Genomic DNA, 26,482 nt, shown 5'->3' on the forward strand with positions numbered 1-26,482 from the left:
TTTCAAAAGACCAAGACACATCCCAGACCACCCTCTGATTATGGGTAGAGTAGGGCAATATCTTCCATCTCCAATGGCAGAAGTGCTAGATCTTTAGGCAACTGTCATAGAGACAAGGAGGAAACCAAGGATAATAATATAATTGATCACATTCTGTCAACTGTCTCACCCTTTAATCCCATTCTAAATTATTCCCAAAGTTTGCTAATAATGCAAGACCCAAAAATAACTTTGCCAAAATCTTCAAGTGTCAGTAAGGAGTCACAGTTCCAGACACAGTATAGAAACACTCAGCCATGTCCAACCAGTGCACAGTAGGGAAAGGTCCAGTTTAATAGAGAAAGGGATGTCTGGAATGTATCCTTGATGTTCTTGAGTCCATTCTAGAGCAGGTGACTTATGATCTAACTCACAGAACAATCTTACCATGGAAGTCCTATTTTCCAAATACTTGAGTCAGAATGGGATATTCAAACATATGAGCACATAATTTAAACTGTAGTCAATTTCTTAAAATGAGAAATTATAGATATCACATTTTTCTTGGTAGAATACTTTGAATTAAAGTTTATCTTAAATACATAAAAGAATGCAGCTAGTCCACACCTAAAAATTAGAGTGAAATCGGGAAATGCCCAATATAGACACTTGTGGGGCAGATTGGTAGTGTTGGAAAGCAATGACTTGACCATGTGAGATAGAAAATTCATCTTTTTGCACTAACAGCAATTTGCAAGCATTTAATTATGGCTTGATTTTGCTGATTGCAATTAGAACATTTTATCTGCTAAGGGGACACCATGTCAGCATCCCAACGTAGGCTAAGTAGACTCTGTCTTGGATAAGAAAGCTAACGCAAAACAAGAATCAACTTTGCCCATGCTATAGTAGGGTGGGTGGAGATAAAACAATGAGGATAATTTCTTTGAGTAAAAAAAAAAAATCATAAATTTCCTTGGTCAGCAGTCTTGGTTAGCAGTCTTTCCCATTATGTAGAAGAAGAACTGAATAACTCAGATCTAGGCCATGTGAAGTGTGTGCTACTCACTCCTTTGTTTAAAATATACACAGAGACTTCTCTGTTAATGGTAATTGTATTCAATCAGATAAAACATAAGCTAGTCTTTGAATTCATTGTGTTAGTGGTCTGAGGGAAATAAAAGATAACACACACACACACACACACACACACACACACACACACACACACACACACACACACACACACTCACTGCTATGGATCCAGTTGGTAGAGTATGTGCCTAACATGCACAAAGCCCTGGGATGAATCACCATCACCACATCAACTTGATATGGCAGTATACTCCTGTCATCCCAGAATTTGGGAAGTAAAGGTAGAAGAACAGAAATTCAAAGTCACCCTCAGGTACATAGTGAATTTGAGGACAGCCTAAGCTTTCCCCTCAAGTGTGTTGATGTTTCTACATATGTTCATATCTCAAGGAAACTGATTCAGGCACACTCTGAATAAGTCCTTGCACTGAGTCACAGGAATCTTGCAACTAGACAGACTCTGTGGCAAACACTCTCAACAAAGGGCATTTTCATTGTGCCATTATCCCTAATAACTAAGAAAAATAACACCTCAATGTGAACCCCAAAACATGCAAATAAGTAATGGCAAATTCATCTCACAGTTGTAAGCATGAATGAGGTCCACACAACACGGTCACAGAGTGAAAGATGCCAGGCACAGAGAATCTGATAGCGGCATTCAGATCACCCTGTGCTAAGAGAAGACAGAAAGTGCAGGTGGAAAAAGCAGAACTCACTCACTGATCTCAGGATTCTATACATGAAGATTCATCGCTCTGTACATACATGTGCACTAACTAAAATCGGTTAGAGGTTTCCTCAGGGTCAGGGAGCAGTAATCAAAAGATCATCCCCTCTGCTTGCTTCATGTTCTCTATTTGTGCTCAGTGTCCTGTGTTTGGCCATACTGCAGACCAATCCAATTCACTAATACAGCAAGTGGACATTGCATTATTGAATGCATGCGTGTCTCTACACCAGAAATCAGTGTACTATCGGTTTCCGACATGCCCTGTCTTAAGATAATGTTCCATCAAGTTCTGATTAGCTGTGATCCAAAATGAATCTTTTCAATGAATGAAAATGAGGCAGCTTTTATGGGCCTATTACCCGAGGGCTTCCAGTAGTATTTTCATTCTCCATATTTGACCTTAAAAATGTTTTGTAGTTTGTCAAGGATATAATTTTTACCCAGTCAGGCTGCAGGGCAGCTAATTAAGTGGTGTTTAATGACATTTGTGGGAGGCCTGATTAAATGTACCATGTAATTTTTTACAAGCAATTCACCCAATTTTCAAATGTGCTTAATAAGCCAGGCCCAAGTCATTACAGCCTGCCAGCTGTGTGACTGATGTGCTGCTGCAAATTTTAAAGCTTGCTTGTAGTCGCCACCCTCTGATCTGCCTTGAGGCCAGAATAATCACAGTGCCTCCCAATGATAAGATCCTACCTATTCTGAATTATTGATACAAATCCCCCCGCGTGCTGTTTCCTCAACCTATACTTCTCTTTCCACTGATTCTAGACAATTGCTTCTTAAAATTCTGTATCTCCTCACACATGTCCCTTGTCTGTAGCTTAGCACCTGAAAAAAATTGCTTATGTGGTTAAACATTTCTAGAATTTCATATGCATAGGTGTTTTGCCTGCATGTGTAACACATGTGTGCAGTGCCCTTAGGGTCTAAAAGTTGTTGTACCACCAGTTAGAGACAGTTGTGAAATATCATCTGGGTTCTGGGGTTCTAATCATGGTCTTAACTGCTAAGCCTTCTCTATTCTCAGCCTTCTGATTTTTCTCCTGTGTGTATTTCCTCATAAAATCTGTGCACAGGAAGCAAGCAAGCCCTACCCTTTGGTCAAGTCCTTCAGCCTCTCTCTAGCAGGAAGCTCCAACCTTTTGACATTGCAACATGATATTTCACCTACAAAGTTCACATGTGAGAACTCCACAATTGAGTTTTAACTAAAATCATAGAATTATCTAAGCTCCCCCTTTGTGTTGAATTCCTAGCTATCCTTGGACACATGATTGCAGGTTGAACACTACCACCAGTGAGTCTAGGGGATGTTTAGGAACTTGGGCGTTTTGTTAAGTCAGTTTACCTGGAATCCCATTACCCTATTTCCTTTCGGTCATTTTCTAGCCTCTGAACCCACTGCTCCTATCTGTAAATTTTCATTTGTTTACAATCTATTTGAACTTGACCTGTGTTCTCCACGCTGTGAAACTCTATTGGGATGTCCCCCAAATACATCTCAATGGTTCCTTACTGAACTTTAGCAAGTGTCAAAGACCATTTTTTTGCTCTTAACATTACCACATCAAAAATCCCTTTCTCCCTTCCTATGCATTTGGCTCTACCACCCCCAGTTATATTATAACCAGTGTCAGTTCAGAAACCATTTTTATACGGCTAAACCTCAGAAGCATTTCACAAGCCTCAAGACATTGGAATAGCTTAAGTGTGGGGAGGTCGGGGCATGTGCTTAAGGAGAAAATACAGAAGCAATGATTCTGCTGAATACAGGCTGCATGACCTTGAGTACCTAATTATTAATTTTCTTCTTTAAACCTAGAATTCTTTACATTTAAAAGGGTAAAAAAGTAACTCTGTACAGCTCAAGTGGGAGTTAAGTAGAAACTTCAATGACTCCCAAACCTGGCTTTTGTCAAGAGCCCTTGAGTGACAGTCAGAGACGAACAGCTCTGAGCTTCCTTCTCCAGTTATCCTCAAAAAATGCTAAACCTGGAAAGATGCCCAGGAATCTGCATTTTAATGATCAGACCTAAATCCTGTATGTGACCCTGATGGAGTTATTTCAAGGTATCAACCTTTGAGAAAAACTAGGATGCAGAATCATAATGAATATTAATAATGATTAGTGATCATTTAGTGTTACAAAGCCAAATTAAGACAAAGTGGCCTGATGAATAGCTCTTCAGTTTGCCACTCAATTCCAGAAAAAAAAATTCTTAAGTTAAGAAGCTATAAAATGGGTATTGACCACGGTGTCACCTTCATTTTTACATAAAAGCTAATGGTAGACAATATACACAGTGGTATCTGCAAGCAGATGGAATTCATGAGGATGGAACCCTGGGATTAGAAAGAACTTTGGTTCACTCAGTCCTGAATGAGATGACTTTATCACAACCCTCCCCTGAAGGCTCAGGGATCTATGTGGAAGAGGAAAATGAAGAGGAAGAGGAAAGACTCTAAGAACCAAAAGTTGTAGATGACTCCAAGGAAATGGTGTCTTCCATACACAACAAGACCAATTCACATATGAACTCACAGACCCTGTGACAGCATGCACAGGACCTGCACAGGTTCACAAAATCCCAGCACTGAGAAGGGCGAGTGGACATGGGGTCCCACACCTAACCAAAGATCTATTTGTAATTGATGTCTGCTGGTAAAGAGAAAATCTGTTTTCCCTGGTTGAGTGCCACTGAGTGTATCACATTCCAAGGCAAGGTTCATTCTCAGGAATAGTTGGATAATACAAAACAGACTTCATGGTAGATTCTTGTGGGGTTTTTGTTTCGCTCTGATATTTTGTTGGTGGTGTCTTTAATGGCGTTATTTTGCTTGTTTGTTTTGATTTTTGTGTTTTTGTTTTTTTTATAGAGGGAGAAAGAGAGTACATAAAATTAATTAGGAAGGTAGGAAGGGGATGAAGGAGAAGGCCAGGGAAAGAAGCAAATATGATCAAAATACATTATATGAAAAGAATTTAATGAAAATTAAAAAAATTAAAACGCATTGATTCATCTTCTTTCTACAGAATTATCCTGTTCCTTTAAAAATAAATTTGGTATGGAATCACAGAGTTCCTCTCCTCACAACCATGATGCTCCCTGAACAAAAAATAAAATTAAATAAATAAAGGCATAAATGTCAGCAGAATGCTCAGTAACAAACAGGACTTCTTACGATCCTCCTTGAACAGCTTAGGGAAAGATGGTAAGGGTTAGAAGTCAGAAGAGGACCAGAACAAGACAGTGTCTGCTGAACATCCCAGGACCTCTTAACTCAAGAACTCACAAGACCTACACAAGATCAAGACAGTCACCATTCTAGCACAAAGAGGGAGTGCCTCTTGGAGCTGCTTTCCCAACTGAGGAGTTATGGACAGTGGAAGGCTTCTGGGGGATGGAGAGCAGTTTTCTTTAAGTGTTCAACCATGGTCCCACACCCATGAGTATATAGGCAGCACAAACTGGACTTGGTGTGCTGTTTCCTTTTAAGACACAAAATTAGGAGTTGTTAGGAAAGTAGAGATAAATCGGGGAGGAGCTGGGTGAGGAGTGGGAGAGGATATGAGATTCTCAAATTAATAAAAAGTATATTATAACACAAACATTAAGATATTGATCTAAAGACCAGCTATTCTCTTTCCAAGCCTAACTATCTGGTAGGAGAAAGGCCAGAAGTATTACATTAATGAATGCCCTTCTCCAAATTTATGGATGTCCTTTTCCAGGTAGGAAATACCAGGAATAAAAATCAAATCTTCCTCTAATATTTACCATGTGTTCTGCATTGTAAATGTTTGATGTGCTCCCACAGTTCAAAGACTAAAATCTAGCCATCTTGTAATGATAGGAGGTAAAGCCTGTGAAAGGTAAGTAGCTTGGAGATAGGTTCTTATGAATGGAATCAATGTCTATATAAGGGGCTGAGAATAACAGAGCTTTCTTCCAACAAATGGGGAAACTGCTAGAATGATCTACTTATGAACTAGAATTAGGCCTCGCTAATACTGAATCTGTCAGAACCATGATCTCAAACTCAGAACCCCCAGAACACTGAGAAATACATTTCCATTGTTTACATGCTACCTAGACAGTGGAAACTTACAGAAGTCCAAGTAAACTAATACACTGTGCTCAGCTATGCTTTATAGTTAATATGTCATTTAACACTGAAAATAATCTTTCACTTTTGAGAAAAGAACCACAGCAGAATTGACATACAGTCAATGATCAATAGTCTTGTTGCTTTATACATATTCCATATACAGGGCAACACAGGTCTATCCACTTTAATTCCCAGGAAATCATTCAGTAGAGCTCTGTTCTTGCGGTGTGTGTGGCTGCAACCCTTTAACCTCAGAAATAGGCCTAGGCAATCAAATTGTACTATCTGTGTCTGAGATACATTATGAATGGACACATCACCCAATTAATCAATTATCCCTTCTAGGATATCCCCTTTCACATGGCTACTGAGCAACATGCCCATTTTTTCCCTACCCTGTAAATGAAGTTTCTTGGCCTGGCTAGGTCCCGCTGCCATTCTCTGCCCCAAAGAAACACGCAAAGACTCTATTAGTTACAATGCTGTTGGCCAATGTCCAGGGCTTCTCATTAGCTAGTTTTGTCTTAAGTATTAACCCATAACTACGAATATGTACATTTTTACAAGAACTTATCTTGCTGAGAATACTGGACTCATACGTCTTCTCCTTCTGAGATCACATGGCGACTCCTGTCCTACATTTCCCAGAATCCTCCCTGACTCCTAGTCTTGCTTCCCTATTGGCCAACAGTGCTTATTCATCAACAAATAAGACAAACATATATACAGAAGGACTTCGCCCATCACTACCCCATTATGTGGCCCTAGAAACAAAGTAGCTGGAGCCCTTGGTGTTTCTCTTTTCCCATCTCACAAAGTCTGCAAAAGAGTCTGAGAGACAGGGCTAGGGGCAATTTTGAGCATCTGAATCAAGCTTTGCCTAGAATCTACAGATCCTGTAACTTTTCTTCATGTGACACCAAAAGGTCTTTTTCTACTTTGACATTTGAGCTGTGGGTTTTTTAAGTTGCAATCCAAAAAGCCCTGGGTGAATAGTGAATTTTCTTGTTTCTACTTGGTATGTCCCCCATACAGGCAGGAACCCATCCATCCCACTCCTGTTATAACCAAGAGTCAACTGCAATGAAAATTTATCCAAACTCAGATGTTTTCATGGTGTGAAGCCTCAGAAATGCAGGCTCAAAAAATTCTAGATTCCACCTTGAAGTCAGAGGTCATGGGGCTTTCAAAATATGAAGAGGCCTACTAGGATAGTATCATGGGGCCATGAACCAGAGTTCCCAAAACTCATTGGTACTCTACATTGCCAGCTTGGTGTTTTCAACTTTTATCAGAACTCAGACACACAGTGCTGCCGGAGCAGTCCTCAGGCTGCCTATTCTTGGGCAAGCATCATTATATCCAACCAAAGTCTAGACACCTTCTTCAAGTGTTCCCTCTCTGTTTCCACAGATCACAGCAGTAAGCAGCAAAAGTCTATAAAAAAAAAAAATCCTCTCATTTTTCTCTGATCAATAGACACTGAGAAAAGTGTCCCTAATCTCAGCCTGGAAATGAAACCACCATGATCTTCAATCCTTTCTCTTTCTCAAGCAAGGCCAGGTCTGGCTCCCCTCATAGACTTCCTATTCCTTCCCACCTTTCATGGTCTAATGTGGACTGAAAAATTGCTTAATTTTGATATGCTGTAAGGTGCTGTGGAATAATCCTCTTGTACACTGTAAAAATTTGTCACTCCAGTTGGTATAATAAAATGCTAATTGGCCAGAAGTCAGGCAGGAAGTATAGGCAGAGCCAACAAACTAAAGATAATGGGAAGGAGAAGGGCAGAGTCAGGAGACACCAACCAGATGCAGAGGGAACAAAAGATAAAAATGCCCCCCTCCCCGCCTCCCTGTCCTCTCCTGAGCCCTACTCCTGCCCAAGGTCCCCATCACCCCAGGATCTCTCTGGGCCTGCAGCTGCAGAGAGCAAACCCACCTGCTTAGAGTGGACCCGCCCAGACATGAAGGACCTCCTTGAGTCTGGAAATACCTCACTCTCCCTTCCCCCTCTGCCGCCCCAAACTCTCCTGAGTGAGGAGACTACCAGGAGAGGCAAGATCATCCATATCTGCATACATTGAAGTATTGGCTGACACATACCACCGGGTTACAAAAGGAGATAGAGAGACCCCACCTGCACCTACTGGAAGAAGAGATGGGAAGAAGGCAGAAAAAGAACACACTCAACAGAAAGACCAATAGGACACCACCGGAATCTAGGGACTCCACACCAGCAAGATCTGAAAAGCACAACACAGAGGAAGAAGAAACAGACCTAAAAATCTACTTCATGAAGATATTCCATACCCTTAAAGAGGAAACAAGAAAATCTCTTAAAGAAATAGAAGAAGAAAGGGTATGTGATAGGGTTTTAGTTGGGGGGAGGGTGTTATGGGAGGACGGTAGGGAGAAGGGAACTGGGATTGTCATGTAAAAAAAATTTGGTTTCTAATTCAAATAAAAATGATAAAAAAGAAATAGAAGAAAAAACAATCAAAAAAAATCAAGAAATAATGATAAAGATCTTGGAAAGAACAGGAATAACAGGAACACATCTAATCATGATAAAAGCAATATACACCAAAACAACAGCCAACATCAAACTAAATGGAGAGAAACTCAAAGCGATTCCTCTAAAATCAGGAACAAGACAAGGGTGTCCACTCTCTCCATATCTCTTTAATATTGTACTTGAAGTTCTAGCTAGAGCAATAAGACAAGAAAAGGAGATCAAAGGGATACAAATTGGAAAGGAAGAAGTCAAACTTTCACTATTTGTGGATGATATGATCATCTACATAAGTGACCCGAAAAACTCTATCAGGGAACTCCTACAGTTGATAAACACCTTCAATAAAGTAGCAGGATACAAAATTAACTCAAAAAAATCAGTAGCCCTACTATATACAGATGATAAATCCAATGAGAAAGAAATCAGAGAACCATCACCCTTCACAATATCCACAAGCAACATAAAATATCTTGGGGTAACACTAACCAAAAAAGTGATAGACCTGTACAGGAAGAACTTCAAGTCTTTAAAGAAAGAAATTAAAGAAGATACCAGAAAATGGAAAGATCTCCCATGCTCTTGGATAGGTAGAATCGACATAGTAAAAATGGCAATCTTGCCAAAAGCAATCTACAGATTCAACACAATCACCATCAAAATCCCAACACAGTTCTTCACAGACCTTGAAAAAACAATACTCAACTTTATATGGAAAAACAAAAAACCCAGGATAGCCAAAACAACTCTGTACAATAAAGGATCTTCTGGAGGTGTCACCATCCCTGACTTCAAGCTCTATTATAGAGTCATAGTTCTGAAAATAGCTTGGTATTGGCACAAAAATAGACAGATAGACCAATTGAATCGAATTAAAAACCCTGGTATTAACCCACACACCTACGAACACCTTATTTTTGACAAAGATGCTAAATCTATACAATGGAAAAAAGATAGCATCTTCAACAAATGGTTCTGGCACAACTGGATTCAGACATGCAGAAGATTGCAGATAGATCCATATCTGTCACCATGCACAAAACTTAAGTGCAAATAGATCCAAGATCTCAACATAAATCCAGCCACACTGAATCTTCTAGAAGAGAAAGTGGGAGATACCCTTGAACGAATTGACACAGGAGACCACTTCCTGAACATTACACCAGTAGCACAGACATTGAGATCTGCAATTAATGAATGGGACGTCCTGAAACTGAGAAGCTTCTGTAAGGCAAAGGACACAGTCAGTAAGACAAAACAACAGCCCACAGAATGGAAAAAGATCTTCACCAAGCTCACATCTGACAGAGGGCTGATTTCCAAAATATACAAGGAACTCCAGAAGCTAGCCACCAAAACACCAAACAATGAAATTAAAAAGTGGGGTGCAGAACTAAATAGAGAATTCTCAACAGAGGAATCTGAAATGGCTGAAAGACACTTAAGAAGGTGCTCAAAATCCTTGGCCATCAGAGAAACGCAACTCAAAACAACTCTGAGATACCATTTTACAGCTGCCAGAATGGCTAAAATCAAAAACACCAATGACAATCTATGCTGGAGAGGATGTGGAGAAAAAGAAACACTCCTCCATTGCTGGTAGGAGTGCAAACTTGTAAGACCACTTTGGAAATCAATATGGTGGTTGCTCAGAAAAATGGGAATCAGTCTACTTCAAGTTCCAGCAATTCCTCTCTTGGGCATATACCCAAATAATGCACATTCATACAACATGGACATATGTTCAACCATGTTCATAGTAGCATTGCTTGTAATAGCCAGGTCCTGGAAGCAACCTAGATGCCCCTCAACTGAAGAATGGATAGAGAAAATGTGGTACATTTATACAATGGAGTACTACTCAGCAGAAAAAAGCAATGGAATCTTGAAATTCACTGGCAAATGGATGGAACTAGAAGAAACCATCCTGAGTGAGGTAACCTAATCACAAAAGACAAACATGGTATGTACTCACTCATATATGAATTTTAGACATAGAGCAAAGGATTACCAGCCTACAGTCCTCTTCACCAAAGAAACTAGGAAACAAGAAGGACTCTAAGAGAAAAATGCATGGACCCCAGAGAATGGGAAGGGGCAGGATCTCACGAGCTAATTGGGAGCATGAGGGTAGGGGACAGGGAGCTGCCAGAATGAGAGCAGGAGAAGAGGAAGGGAGAGGAGGAAATGGAGGACCAGAAATGTTGAGTTGAGGGAAGAATAGAGGAGAGTAGGATGAGAGATACCATATCAGAGGGAGCCATTATAGGTCGGAGGAGGGATCTGGCACTAGGGAGATTTCCAGAGATCTACAAGGATGACACAAACTGACAATCTAGGCAATGGTGGAGAGGATATCCTAAATTCCCTTCTCCTATAATGAGATTGATGACTACTTTTTTATGCCATGCTAAAGCCCTCATCCAGTGGCCGATGGAAGCAGAGGCAAACATCCACAGATATACACTGAACTGAACTCTGGAACCTAGTTGCCCAGAGGGTGGAATGAAGATCAAAGGGGTTGGTACCAGGCTGGTGAAACCCACAGAAACAGCTGGCCTGAACAAGGGGGAGCACATGGACCCCATACTGCTCTCTGGGAGGCCAGCACAGGACTGAATCAGACCCCTGAACATGGATGTCAATGAGGAGGCCTCCACAGTCTGGGGGGCCCCTGGTAGTGGATTTCCCTGGTGTAAGAAGGAACTTTGAGAGCCCATCCCATGTGAAGGGATGCACTCTCGGCCTGGACACATAGCGGAGGGCCTAGGCCCGGCCCAGGATGATGTGGTAGACTTTGGGGAGCACCTACCCTGCCTGGGGAGTGGAGGGCAGATAGGGTGGGGGCAGGAGGGGGAATGGGGGAAGGTTTGGGGGGAGGAGAGGGAGAAGGGATTGACATGTGAAGCAAGCTTGTTCCTAATTTGAACTAATAAAAAAATATTTTAAAAAGATGAAAATGTCATGCTAATAAAGGTACCAACATGTGTCAGAGTGTAAATAATGAATATGAATTAACTTAAAATGTAAGAGATAGTTAGTAATAAGCCTGAGCTATTGGCCAAGCATTTGTAATAAATATAAGCCTCTGAGTGGTTACTTGGGAACTGGTGGGTGGAAGAGAAATGTCTGTTCACAGTAATGAGGAAAGATATGGGAACATAGTTAACCCAAGATTCATCAGAACCTTGGACACTCACTTAAAAGTTGGTAATAAAAAATTTTAAAAACCTATTTACTCTTCAATTAAATATTTGTTATTTGTATTTGTGTGTGTGTGTGTGTGTGTGTGTGTGTGTGTGTGTGTGTGTGTGTGTGTGTGTATGTACAGGTGTCTCCTGAGGCCAGAAGAGCAGCATCCCCTGGAGCTTGTGTTACAGGCTTTTGTGAGCTGTGGACCAAATCCCAGTCTTCTAACAGACCAGCAAGGCATCTTAACAGCTAAGCCACCTCTCCAATCCCTTAAAGGTTGAGTTTAGCCTTTTGAAAAATGTGAACAATAATGTATTCTCCCTGGTATTAAGAGAGAAAACATGGAAGTCAACAAAACTAGTAAGCAGGCCCTGGATTGCAGCGAGAGCTTTCATATGTCAGTCACCTGATCTGAGGTTGCTGCCTCTCAGTTCCTTTAGAGGAGAGGAGGTGACCACGGGGCTTGAAACTTGGCAGTGCAGGAGTTCACAGACTCATCAAGAAATCAAAGACATTTAAGACAGATCAAGCAGGAAGAGGTCCAGAGAGCAAGAAACTTACACAATTCAATAGCCCAAAGCCCTGTAGAGAGAGCTTTGCTTTTCAAACTTAAGGGGGGAGGGATCAACTAAAGGGTTTTTTCATTCCTTTCATTTTATTCCTGGTTTCTTGCTCTGAGCACCATCTGCCCCAAATCTCTCTCTCCTATCAGATCAGAAGCTGTGTTTGGCTTACCGTTTGTAACACAAACGTGTCTCTCAGAGTTCACTAGGAGCACTGAGGTGGCCCCAGTGAGACCCTGCTGCCGGAGCATTCCAGGTCTCAGTTCCAATTCTGCCCCTACAAGACAGGTAGTCTACTCACTATTACTCTATCACATAGTCTCCCCATGCTATCAGACGTCTTATCCCACTTAGTGTCCCCATTCCTGTCTGTCATCACAGCTGTGTTTCCATAGGAACCTCCAGCCCTCCTGACTTCACACAGGCTCTTGGACTTCAAGTCAGTAATATTCTTTCCTGGACACAATTTCCAATATCCAAATGACTCCTACCCCCAGAAACTCTCCAACGTTAGCCACACATTTGGCAATAGCTATCAAAGTCTCCACAGAGTGTCACAAAGTGACAGTAATATCTGATGACATCTGTTTTTGATTTACAGGGTCCTGACACAGTGTTAAGCCCCTAACAGTCACTGTCTATTCTAATCCTCAGTGCAACTTAGAAAGTAAGCACCATGGCTCTTTCCATGTGTCAGATGAGACATCTCTCTGCTTGAACATCCAAGAACCAGGGCAGCTGCAGGTCGAACTGATCTTACAACTTTCCACCATGCCTTTCATTCAAGGTCAAAGTAACGGTCAGATCTACTTCCAACTGTGCCTCCATATATCTGAGGATGCTGAATAAAGAGGGCATTTTCCCGTGTTGTGGGTTATGGAACATCCTGTCTCTCCACCCTCTAAAGCCAGAACAGCCAAGTCTTGGATCACTTGTAGAAACCACTGCCAGAGTCTGTCCTTGCCCAAGCATTTCTGAACTGCTTCCAAGTCACTGCTATGTTTTGAATCTGAAACATTTCAAATCTGAAGCTCGTATTTTGAACCCTTGGTCCCCAGCTTATAGTGCTTTTGTTGAGGGCTGGGGAGCCCCTAGGAAATGGGTTCTGGCTGAAGGTAGTAGGTCACTAAGGGCTAGGTTTTGATGGCTATAGTGGAGCTGCTTCCTCATCTACTGCATGTGAGCAAGCGGCTGTGTCCCACCCTGTATAGAAGCTCCACTCTGCCTTCCCCACAATGATGGCATGAAATCTCTCTGAAGCCATGAACCGAAACAAAGCTTAGCTACCTTACACGGTTTCTGTGAAGACATCGTATCACGGTGATGAAAAGGTGGTGTGTGACATTGATCTCAGAGGTTTGGGGTCAACTGGGCAGAAAGTGCAGGGAAATCATTCTACATAGAGAAAAAAGGCAAGGGCAGAGGCCTAGTGGGTTGCTCAGTGCACACAGGTGGCTGGGGCATGAGAGACCAAATGAGCTCTCAAATGAGTGGAGGAAAGATGCAAATTTAAGAGGACTATTTTAAAGAGGAAGAAAGCTACATTTTGCCTGTGCCTCCTTCACTCTCCATGACACCAGATTACCAAACAGTAGAGACCCCTCCTGGCTGGGTAGGCAGGCTAGAAATAAAACACCCAGTAGCCACATACAAAAAAGAAATCAGAACAAGCCCCCTCCTTTTTTAAAAAAAAATTGTTTGATAACTTCACAGGTATATACATACATATTATGGCTTGATCAAACCCGATTCCCATTCATTCCCCTCCAATTTTTCCCCTATGCCCCCCTCAGCACCAACTTTAAAATCAGAACTTGTGAAAGAAAACACAGGAAAAGATAATTCCTCATATAAATATGTTCTCTCTTTTCTTTTTTCTTCTTTTTTTTCCTGTGCTTCCAGAAACAGACAAATTTACTTGTAAATTGTCCTGCTGTGTCGGCCTTTATTGCCTGCCTTAGGAAGCTGCATCTGGGCCAGCTGGGATGTAGACCGCCTTCAGGATTGCAGCAGCTTCTCCGCTCAGGCAGCTTGAAGGCCAGCGGAAGCTTGATTTCCCCACAGAGCCCAGCAGCAGCCCCATTGCCTTGATTGCTTCTGATCAAGGCAAACTGAGAAAAGCAAAGCAGAGACATCTGTTCTCTTCTGTCACTTAAAGTCAGCAAAAGCCTGCAGTTGGTGTGGTCACTTGAAACCAGGGTAGAAGTAAATTCCAAATATGGGAAGTCAGACAGCAAAAGATTGCATGCTAGCTTCACTCTGACCTGTATTGAGGGGTAACCACATGCTGATTAATTCCAGGGAGATGTCCACGTGTCTTAGTTACAAATGCCCATAAACAGTGGTGATGGGCAGCTGCGTTTAAGCCTGACTTCAAGCTCTGCCTTTGCCACTTGTTATGTATCACACCTTTGATGAATATGCTGGCTCAAATCAATAAACTTTTAATTAGAAGCTGCTGGGAACCATCATCTCTCACCTCAGTTGGTACAAAGCTCTCCTGGGCTCCCCAGGTACCTTCTGACCATCTCCATCTGTTCTTCACAAAATCATCAGAATCTTAAAATCTCTTTTCTCCCCTCTGCAGTCCCACTTTGCAAAATCACATCAGACTTCAGGGATATATCCATTTTGTCCAGCAACCCAGGTTTCCTTTCAACTCCGTGGCCCTTATGTGACTGCTTCTTTTACTTCAGATATCCTATGCTCTCAGCCATCCTCGAAGTACCTCATGGGCCAACTCCTTTTCCCCCAATCAGCATCCATGGCCCATCCTGTCTGAATTAGGCAACAATTTTCCAAAGTCTCATGAACCAGCACACCAACTGGTGATGTTTTAACTTTTATATTGGGTTGTTTATCCAAGATTCCATAGAAACATAAGATGAAGCCACAGATAGACCTATCACCAGAATAGAAACACAAATAAGAAAACAAAAGTTATCCAAATACTGCAGAGGCTTATGAAGATATCTCTGGGGTTCTACCACCTTAGCTGAGTCTGGTAGGATGAGCAGGCTTCAGCTAGATAAGGAGAGGCAGTCCATGGAAAATGCTGGAATGGAAAACAGATATCTCCTCATTCTAGTTCCCCATGGTTTGGTAAAACCAAGCATAACATTTATGGGATACTTTAAGCAGTGAGGCTGACATGGCAGATCCAAAGAGATTTGAGCCATGGGTCTGAAAGCCATGAGGAAGCTGAGCCCAGGGAAAGAGACTATCCACACAATGCCCTGAGGAACAAGAGCATGAATTAAGACAAAACAGTGCTTAAAGGAAAACCAAGACAGATGAAAAAGAACTAGAGCAAGAGATCCATGAAAAGAAGATCAGAGGCTGATGGGAAGACAACCAAAGAAATGCGCATCGGGAAATTGGCATGGTTAACATTCATGTCACTGAATGGCTGGCCAGACATTATCAGTGAATTACAGCTATCTGGGAGTATGGGGCTCTAGGTGTCCAACTACAACGCACTGAGGAGTGTGGGGGTTGCAGGACTGAGAAGTGTGGAAACAGGAAATGGAGTCAGGGAAATCTCCACTCACCCAAGATCTTCTACTGAGCAAACAAGGTAGACAGAGGATAAAATTCAAAGCAGAGCCTGGGGAAAAAATAGGCGTGAGAGAGAATAATCTTTTTGGATTACAAATGCTTAGTCATCTTGATAAGAAACCCTCAGGAAGAAGTCAAAAAGTCAAGGACATGGGGGAGGAAGTGACTGACAGGTGGGTACAGACAGACCTGGGTCACACTGTTGCAGGAGGAAGATGACCGGCCTGGGGGTGAGGTGAGCATTCAGGACATTTGTAGGTGGGACAATGGGAGCTAACAGAATCCTTGCCTGGCACCCTCATGTGAATTTCTCCAGGATGCTGTGTTCTCCTTTGCCAAATGTGAAGGATGCATTTCCAGCTGGAAATGTACTGAGGATGTGAGAGCGCTCTGTAATCCCGTGGCCCTCCTTCACCGAGAGGATGTGAAATGGAAGTCTATGGAGCTCACAGATGCCTGCAGGAATTCTGATGTTCTCACTTAATTCAAGGAAATGAAAAGGATTCCATTAAAAACAGGCTGCATTAATTTATTTGTTAAGTTAGAAGTTGAGTTACATGTGTCAAAGTAACAAGGTTCCTTCTTCTCAACATGTAGGGTCAAGTAGCACTTTCCTGCATAGAATAGGCCAAACCTGATGAAATGGGCATTTTGGCAAACCGAAATAGGTTGAATATCAGCAATTTCATGGGGTTTGATCTAAGGAGCACCCTTATCAGCCACTGTTTCCCTTACCCAAAATCTACACACAGGCTATGCTCCTGTTTTAAAGTCAGACATGGAAATTACACTCTTTCTGCCACACTCTATCCTCTAATGCCCTTGGCCAACTACCACCCATTGTCCATAGCAGAGGAATGTTTCTACCTCCATGCACTTGCTACTGTGTGACTCGGCTTAGCAGCTCGAATCAAGAAACTTATGTTATCTGAGTTTCTATGAGTCAGGCCATGAGCCCAGGAAATGTTTACATGGGTACACAAGGCTTCATTCTAAGGCTTAGTTGTTTTTATTTCGCACTTAACCAGGGAGGGCTCAAGGTCCATGGTTTCTGGTAGAATCCCTTCCACTATTCCTATTAAACCAAAGGCCTTTGCCTCGTTGGCTAATAGCTGGAAGTTACATTCCTTTCCTTACTATGTGGCCTTTCCAAAGAGCAGCTCTTAGCACTGACATTTGCTTTACCAAAAGTACCATATAGCAAGATAAATATTATGTCTTCTGTAAAGTAAACATAGAAGTGACACCACTCACATTCATGTGTTCCTTATGAAGTGCCCATACAAGGGGCTGAGTGCGAAGATGAGGTAACCCAGAGACACCTATGCTGATCATTTGTGACACTGTGACAAAAATGCCTTATATGAATTCAAAGGAAGAAAGGTTGATTTGGCCTTATGGTTGCAGAGGTTTTGGTCTAGGACTGAATGGCTCCCTTGTTTCTGAGTCTGTATTGAAGCAGAACACTGAGATAAGTCAAAGTTATTCAGATCAACCAAGGAGGAGGGAAAAAAAAGAGAAACAGAGGGGAAGAAAATCAAGGACAGAGAGAAGGCGAAAAGCGGGGAAAGGGATAAAGAAGAGAAGAGGGAGACAAGGAAGAGGAGAAGGATAAAAAGTAGAGGGAGGTGTGGTGATATATTGTTTATGATCTAATAAAGCCACTGAAGATCAGAATGCAAAGCCAGCCTCACTAATTAGCCATAGAAGCTGGGCAGCCGTGGCACACAGATTTTATCACAGGAGACTCAGGAGACTGAGGCAGATGGATCTCTGTGAGTTCAAGGCTGAAGGGACCAGGCCCCTGCTTCAACGGTCATGACAGGCTGCAGAAAAGACATGTAGGCCTCTGACTCAGCATGTGTCTGACTTTGCTGGGCTTGCACTAGTCACTAGGAGGTCAGATACCCTCCTCGTGGCAAGGAACCAATCAAAAGTTAGCAGGTGGGACTCTGGATGTGCTTTACAGCTCTGGGAGTGGTTTAAGGTAAAAGTGGCACAACAGTGTTGTGCAGAGGATAGCAACCACCCTGGGAGGGCCTATGGGCTATAACAACCAGTTGACCAATCAACACAGGGCAGACTGCCCAAGCAGAATTGCACCAATCTTGAGACTGTTGCAATACCCCTAGACACTCCCCTTAAACTGGCCTATAAGTTCCCTGCCTCGTGGTTCCCCTGGGTCCTTCTCCAGTCATCTGCAAGGATGCATGGATGAAGGGCATGAGCTAATGGGGTTAGTTAGTTAAACAATAAAGTCTCTTTGCTTTTGCATCTGAATGGGTCTCTTGGTGATTTGGGGGGTTCAGAATTTGGGTACAACAAAGGCCACCCAGGGCTATGTGAGAGTGAATCAGTATAAAAGAGAAACAGAGATCACTCCTTTAATCCCAGGACTAGAGAGGTATATAAATAGGAGCAGGGCATTCACTATTGAGTCTCAAGGCAATTAGTCACCAGTCACATTGAGGTCAGGATCTCCCCAGTCTTGGTATGGGTAAGAGCTCTCTGGTAGCTTTGCTGCTTTGCTTCTCTGATCTTCAGCTCAAACCCCAATATTTGCCACTGAGCTTTTATTTTTTGTGTTACAGCAAGGGAAGGGGAAAAGGATAGAAAATGCTCTGACAAGTGTTCTGGTCTGCTTTTCTTGCTGTGATAAACACCATGACCAAAAACAACTTGGAGAAGAAAGGGTTGGGTTCAGCTTAGCTCTCAGGCTATACATTCTTATCATTGAAGGAATTCAGGGCAGAAACCTGGAGTTAGGAACTTAGGCAGAGACCATGAAGAAACACTGCTTACTGGCTGGCTCTTCAATCTGTAATCAACCTGGTTTCTTTTATAACCCAGAACCACTTGTTCAGGAGTAGAATCACCCACAGTGGGCTGGGCCCTCCCAAATCAATCATTAGTCAAGAAAGTGATTGGAATATCATTTTTTGGTGTGTTACTTTTGTTGGTGCTGTGGAACATTTGTTTAATGTCGGAAAGCTGTGCTGCTTTTGCTTATGCTGCATTCGTTTAACTCTGTGAAGCTGTGATTCTTTGTCTGCCTGAAACACCCAAAGGCCAGTCAGATGGAGGCATCTTCTCACATGACAGTCTTCTCTCTGTATAACCCGAACTTATGTCACTGTGACAAAAGAGAAAAAGAAAAGAACAAACCAGGACAACAAAATGCCCTTCTAACAGCTCATTGATGAAGCTCTCATGACTGCTATCCCTCAACAGCACCACCACATGGGGTCCAATCCTTTCACACATTAACTTTAGAGAGAACAGTTCACATTTTAACCCTACTACCAGCTTATAATTTATCATCTGCAATCACAAAGGCTGAATTTCGGACCCTACTTTGTGCTCACATTGTCCTCAGGCACAAATCCAACTTCATTTTTGTTACCTAAGCATGGTGATTTTCTGTTTATATATCTTTCTGCCCTACTAATATCCAAGCTTCTTTTTCCTGGAAGACATCACGTCTTGCTCATTACATAACCATAACTAGGCAAATGCCTGCTATACAGCACACTCAGTGTATACTTGACAAATTTACTAATTAATGGCATTGCTGCTTCATTGGCAAGTCACAGGCAATGCAGACCAAAAAGCACATTATGGGCTATATCAATTTCCAGTAAGGTCTGGATACGGTAAATCCAATTATTATATTGCAAAGTGAAATTACAAAATTAAAATTGGATGAATGGAATAATTAAAGGAAATTTCAGTCCCCTAATGAGTAGAGATGCTAAATGAGATTGCATGACACCATGTCAAAGACTGGGCTCAGCTCTTCATCTGAGGTGTGTGTGCATTCTCATTTCATAATTAGAGCCACACTACACATAGGAGTTTTGGGTGACCTTGCCTATACCTCCATCATTACAACAAACAAGGACAAAAATATGAAGAGAGGAAAGGGAGAAAGAGAAACAGTGGAGACAAGAACAAGAGAGATATATAAGCTATGAAATTAAGGCATTTAATGAACAGAGTTAAATACATTATACAAAAATGGAGGAAAAGAGGTGACAGGTGATCAAACCCAGTTCCCAAAGCAAAGTGCCCATTCAAGTGTGTTTTCCATTGTTGTGATAAACATTATAACAAAACACCTACTGAGGGAAAGAGAGGGTTTATTTGATTTTCAGGTTGTAGATAATCACTCTTATCACCACGATAAGTCTATATGCAAGAAATAAATATGGTGATAAAGATAAAATAAATACCCTTCATTTCCTAGCTTTACCATTTTAGGTTTTTTGTTTGTTTGTTTTTTACTTATTTGGTTGGTTAGTTGGTTTTTTGTTTGTGTTTCATTTGTTTTTACCTGTTACCATCAATATTTTTGCCTTTGTCCTATAGCCCCATTCCCTATTGAAAAATTAGCATGAAAATTAAAGAGTTAATGGAAACATGACAAATAATACAGTTCATATTATAAGATTTGCAAAGCTATTGCTATGTGTCCAAATTAATCATCTTATTGTGTTTTCAGGTTAAATGCCTAATATTGCACTGGATGGTTGGTAGATGGTCAGTTTAAATGGCTCAAACTCTGAGATTAGGCATTTGACTAAGGATACAAAAGCATCATTGCTTGAATCAGTTCCTATCTAAGAAGAAAACTCTCCTCTTTTTCATTTTACAAGTCCTAGGAATCGTTAAATTGGTTTTCTTGCTGATAGTCAGCCACAATATGACTACATCTTAGCTATTCATGCTAAAATCACTAACACCTTTTTTTACTTAGAAACGCAAATGAATACACAGATAAATCAGTAAGACACTGCATCTGTATGACATTGTGGTCCAAAAGAAAAAAAAATGAGGCCTGATTTCTTATTAAAGTGTGTTACTAACTCCCTGTGTGATTTTGAGCAAACTATTTTCCCTCATTAGGTCAAAGTTTCCTCTTTTTAAATAAAGTAAATTAAAATACATGCTTGGATAGTCTTCTCATTTTAATGGATGACTTACAGAATTGTTTTGGCCCCTTTGGAAAGAAAAAGAGAGCCGGTGAGGTAAAAATACCCAGTTCTGTTTGCCAGATCATTCTTGCCTTGCTGGCAGATACATGGTGGTCTCACTGTTTCTGCTGTTGATGGAGTTAGATTTGTCCCAGTGACTCGTCTTGGCCTGTGAAATGTGAAAATTGGCATAGTTCCTCTTCCAGTGCTAAGGTTTAAGGAGCTATGCACAATTTTTATTGTTCCCTCTTTCCTTTTAGCATGGAAATAAGCATCTCAAAAGCACTTCAGATAGAGCATATCTTCACCCTGGTCGTGAAGGCCTAGAGTGAGCAGAGTTCCCCGCCCCTGCTGACTCACATTAAACACACTGAGACTTTGAGGCTGAATGAATGACATTCTGAGCTAGGGCAGGAGAGTCGACTCGAAAAGAAACAAGTAAGAACTGAAATTGAGTTAAATGCAGGTCCCTCATCTCAAAAATTTTCTCCCAAATTAACCCTGTAATATCTCCATTCATGAAGATGTTTGGTACCCAGCAACTTCCAGAAAGGCACATGCACTTGTAAGGTTGAGGGTACGGTTAGATCCATGAATGTTTGATGCATCTGCAACAGGGACGTAAGCCTATCAAAACCATTTCTGGTAGGTTACAAACCTTGTATCTGCCCCTGGCCATGCTAGACAAAGGATTAGGGAAAACTGGTCTCCAGGCTCTTAAACTTCTCACTGCTCAGAGTGAGGATAAGACTGTCCGCAGACACAGGCCTGGCGTACAATTCAAATTCTGGCAAACTTTGAAATTCAGGCACACTTGAGAAATGCAACCCAATAAAAAGTCACATTGTAATAGAGTTCTCTAAATGGCAAGCAGAGGGGTGACTTTGTGTAAAAGGAGGGGGTGATTATGAGTGGGGTATTCATCTTTCCTTGAATAAGGCTGGTGCCACATGCCTGGAGGGAATGGGCATAACGAATGGTGGTGGCAGAATGTAGGTTAGCTCCGTAAGGAGAGCATGTCAAGGAGGGTTATGAAATGCTGAAGTAAGTGACGGATGAGGTCACGTCATCCACTCCCCCTGAAGCTCACCGGGGAAGAGATGGAAAGTCTTTCTCAAAGTCAGATGCTGGGGAGCAAGTCAAGACTTGGCCGAGTGGGAGCTCAGGCCGCAGGCAACTGGAGCATGCAGTAAATTATTCTCCCTCTTTCCACCCCAGGTCTCAACAAACCGAAATCAGATGAATAGATGGAGGTCAAAATAGCGTCTGTATTCGCACAAGGGTCTAAACCGATGCACAGGGCTTAGAGTCACAGCCAGATGAGTCTGTCAAATGATCTACAGAATGAAAACAATGTGTCCCTGGTCCCAGCCAACTGTGGCTGAGGGCAGCCTTCCTGTCTCCAGAACCTGTCATCCTCATGCCTTCTCTATGTCAATGTTCAAAAAAAGAAAGGTAAAATCCAAGCTAAGCTGATCGTGCCTAATAAGAAAGCCACTTCATGGACTGAGACAAACGGAAAAAGTATCTAGGATTGTCATACCCAGTGGCTTCCTAAACATGGAAGGAAGAATGAATATGGTGGAACAAGGTTCCAGACACATCCTGCAGGTTCCCTATTGAGTGACATCCCCAAGCTCAGTCTACACGATCATTGTTTAATTAGGTGTTTTACAACCCTGTTTGGAAGATATGCATCCCAAATGTGACTCAAAGATGAGGAAACAGAGCTGAGAGGGTACCAGCTGGTAAAAGCAGAGCCAGGACTAGCCTGCAAGCTTCCGACTCCATTTCTTTTATTATCTGTTCCTCTGTGTTTATGCAACAGTCCAGGCAAAAGATAGTCGCTGACCGGGGGAAAAATAGTACCGAGAGCTGCCTATAATGTAGCCACACATATTCATATTAAATTTGTTTTCACCTATAAAAGTGATGCTGACCATACTGGGTTTGGAGAATGGCATGCCGAGTGTCAGGCATACAAAAATGCAACAGCACGTATCATATAAGCAGCTCATGACAGAGACATTCTTTCCAGAATATTTCCCAATACTTGATGATAATGCCCAGGAAAGCAAAAGGAATCCCAGACACCTCCGACTTCTTCGTTTTATAGACCAAAGAGCTACTAGCAAATGGAAAGATTTGCTCAGGGTTGGGAGTCAAATCTCACCGTAATGATTCTCAGTTCCTATTCCATGCTGCTCTACTTTGCCAGGACACTGGTGCCTGAGGACCCAATATGCACTCAATTCAGTATGCATGTTCCTCTCAGCAGCAGGACTAACCAATGTGAGAAGAGAGCCCAATTTATACGCCCACTACCCGATTGATTGCAGGTGGGTCACCTAGGCATTCTGGGTCTTTATTATCTTATTTCTAGGCAAATAACTACCATGGTATGGAAATAACCTTGCTGATGAATCTTTGAAGGTTATAAAAGGGGAATTATGGAGAGTAGTTTTATACGTAACTCAATACCTGGAAAAGAAATGGAGCTCAGGCTGCTTCTGTATGGCAAGTGTCCCAGGAAAGGGGATGTTGCTGACTTCTGCACAATTATGTCTGTTGCACTGAAGTGCAGGGCTGGGCTTCTGCCTTCATTACTTAGAGCCTTTTCCAGATTTAAGGTCTGAAAATTTTCTTTCAGTCTCTTGTATTTTTATGTCTTTCTGATTTGTGACCAAGATGCCTAAAGCTTTTAATTCAGGCTCAAAACTCAGGAGAACACCTGGTTCATGAGCCTGAGGAAAAAGGCTTCAGGCCAAGCAAAAGAGAGAAGAGACGGGACCTGGTTCAGGCTGACCTGCGCGCTGAGGTCCAATGTGTTTTGAAAATGCATTAGATTCTTTCCAAAGAGAAAGTTTCCATTTTAGTTAATAAACCCCCTCAAGGAAGGAAATGGAGCAGAGCACATAAACAGCTCATGACTGAAACATTTTTGTTCAGTTTTCCCTCGGACTTGCTGATAATGGAACAGGAAGCAAAAGACATGTTTCCAAGGGATTTGTTGCTTCTGTGAGAGGGAGAGTCTAGATGCTGAGTGTGTTCTGGCTTCCTCCTTTAGTGTATGAAAGTGTAGATCCACTGAGTCTTTCAGTGTATGCCTACTATGCGCATAGCACTATGAAGAGAGAAGGACAGCAGGAGACACTGCAGTGGACAAAGAGGGATACTGTAATGGACCAAAAAGAAAATTAACCAAAGGCAATGACTTCACTCTCAGCCTCAGTGATGGGATGAAGGACTCATCTAGTCTCTTTTTATGAGGAACCATGAGAAGTGTGGCCCTAAACCTGAGCTACCCTCTCATGCAGAGCTCAAAGACCTTGTCTCAAAGAACACAAGTTCTTGTACAACGAAGTAGACCAGCACTGAGTACTTAAGTTATTTAACTGACCACTGATTGTATGGGGGGGGGGGAACATGAGGCATTTCTGAGTAAGCATACCTTGAAGTGAAGGAAGAGAGAAGAAAGGGTAAAGAAGGAAATTTGAACTGATAAGCCAATAGTAAAAGGAGTTGCTATTGTACTGCTGCAGGGCAGAAAGGTCCAGCCAAAGGAGAGAGCAGCCATCAGGCTCCTGACATGAGAAATAGCCTAGTGTGCTGGAGAACAATGGGATATGCAGGGGAGCTAAAGTAGAGAGAAGACACCCATGAAAACGAAGTCAAGCAGGATACAAATGGCTTTGGATTAGAGCAATGCAAGCTCTTTAGGACAAGATGTGTGAGCCTCCTTGGTCACCACTCTGCCATTATGCATGGCTTGTGTTTAGGACTGAAAAGCATGTGTCTTCAATAGAGTGTCATGTGGAAGCAGATGCTGGCAAGAGTCTCACTCTCAAAGAACTAGCCTAGGGGGCCAGGACCACATCTAGATATTTTAAAATTCTTTTCTAATTGAAGAATGCAGTCAAGATTGTGGATCTACACTAAAAGAAGAAAGGGACAGAAAAGGTTTTGACAAGTAAGATTCCTTATGATAAACAGCTTTCGACTGCAGAACTCTGTCTCCCACTGGAGCCTAGATTCTCTGTAGAAGTTCATCAGCCCTACTAAAAAATGCCCACCGACCTTACACTTTGAAGAAGATCGCAAACATGCCCTCATTCCTGAGATGCTATGCAAGGATCTTGCCTAAGAATCTGCTGACAGCATGGGGACAAAGGTCCACACCTCCCTTTCCTATTGAACAGTGCCTAGATGACAATGCCACCAAGAGAGAAACTGAATACTGCATCTGTAAAATCTGCATCTGTAAATAAGAAAACCCAAGATTAGAGAAGGTAATTAACTCGTCTGAAGTCATCAGCTCAGTAAGAAAGGAAGCCAGGGGGTGCTCCATTCACCCTAAAAGCTGCTTGTACATTAGCTATGACCCCAGAATGACAAAATTTCTTTTTTTTCCCATAATCTATAAGGCAGGTCACTTCCCTTTACAAAAACAAGCCTTGCTAGGTTTCTAAGCTTCTTAAAATGAGGTCAGTCCCTCATCACACAGCCTTTTCCTAGGGTGATTCCAAGTAAACACTTGGAATTAAAGGCAAACAAACAAAGCTTGGAGAATTGCATGGGGGGTGGGGGAGAAGCAAGTGCTGTCAACTGTTTGCAGGCTGTTTCTCCCTTCTGTGTCAGCAGTCCTCTGATCCCTGAGCTGTGAGTGGGTGGGGCTCCTCAACCCTGGGCTCTCCTGACATAATGCAGAGCTTATTTCACTTCAGATCCATGGCTCCTGCAGATCAAAGCTTTCTTTACATATTATGGTTTGCATAAAAAAACAATAATGTGTTCGGTGAGGTCTGTTTTTTTTTTTTTTTTCCACTGTGCTAATGTTGTAAAAACCAATCTGACTCCTTGCCCTGATCCTCCATGGCTATAAAGTCACAAATCAGGCATAATGATGTGCCCTCCTTAAGGATTCACTGAGGCATTTCCACCGGCCTGGTGTACCAGTAATGAAATTTGCATTGTGCTTACAGGACTGTTTTATTGATATAAATGGACTTTTGTACCCAAATGACTAAAGAGTGCAGGGGATGGGCACCTGATTTCTGCTTGGGAGCCCCTTCTGTCACCTTAACTGTGATAATGATAGTGGGAGAGGATGCTCTTTCAGGAGACCTCTGTGTGTCTGACCTAAGCTGTTTCTTCCTACTCTGCATCCTACATGTTTCAGGTCATGCATCTGATGAATCCCCTTACAGAATTTTGGAATATGTGCCTGTCATACATAGCAACTTTAAAAATGAGACCCTCTCCCCACCCCCAAAAGAACCTGGCCAGCTACAGGAGACATAGGGATGCATGGCTTTAGAACTGAATCACCTGTGGTCAAATATTAAGAGTCTTTGGGAAAACAAAAGCAGCCAGGCATGGGAAGATGTGACTGTGGAGACCCCGGGTAGAGGAACAACATGTGTGTAACAATAAGTCTTTACGCCAAAGTCACCTGAGTCCTGCTGTCATGTTGGCGCTTTCTGCCAGGCCACCCAAGTTCTGCCTGCTGCCACGTTAAGGTCCCAAGTAACACACAGAGACTTATATTAGGTACAAATGCTGCTTGGCCAATGACTAGGATTTCTCATCTGCTATCTCAGTCTTAATTATTATAAATCTATATATTTTATAAGACTTATCTTAGAGGACGCCTTCCGCTGGCACCCTCTCTTGCCGGCAGATCACATGGCGACTCCAGAGCAGAGACCAGGAGGAAGAGAGAAGGGACGACTTCCTTCTTGCCCTTGCATATATATGAG

This window comes from Cricetulus griseus, chromosome 10 (assembly GCF_003668045.3).
Source record: "Cricetulus griseus strain 17A/GY chromosome 10, alternate assembly CriGri-PICRH-1.0, whole genome shotgun sequence".
Classification (NCBI taxonomy): domain Eukaryota; kingdom Metazoa; phylum Chordata; class Mammalia; order Rodentia; family Cricetidae; genus Cricetulus; species Cricetulus griseus.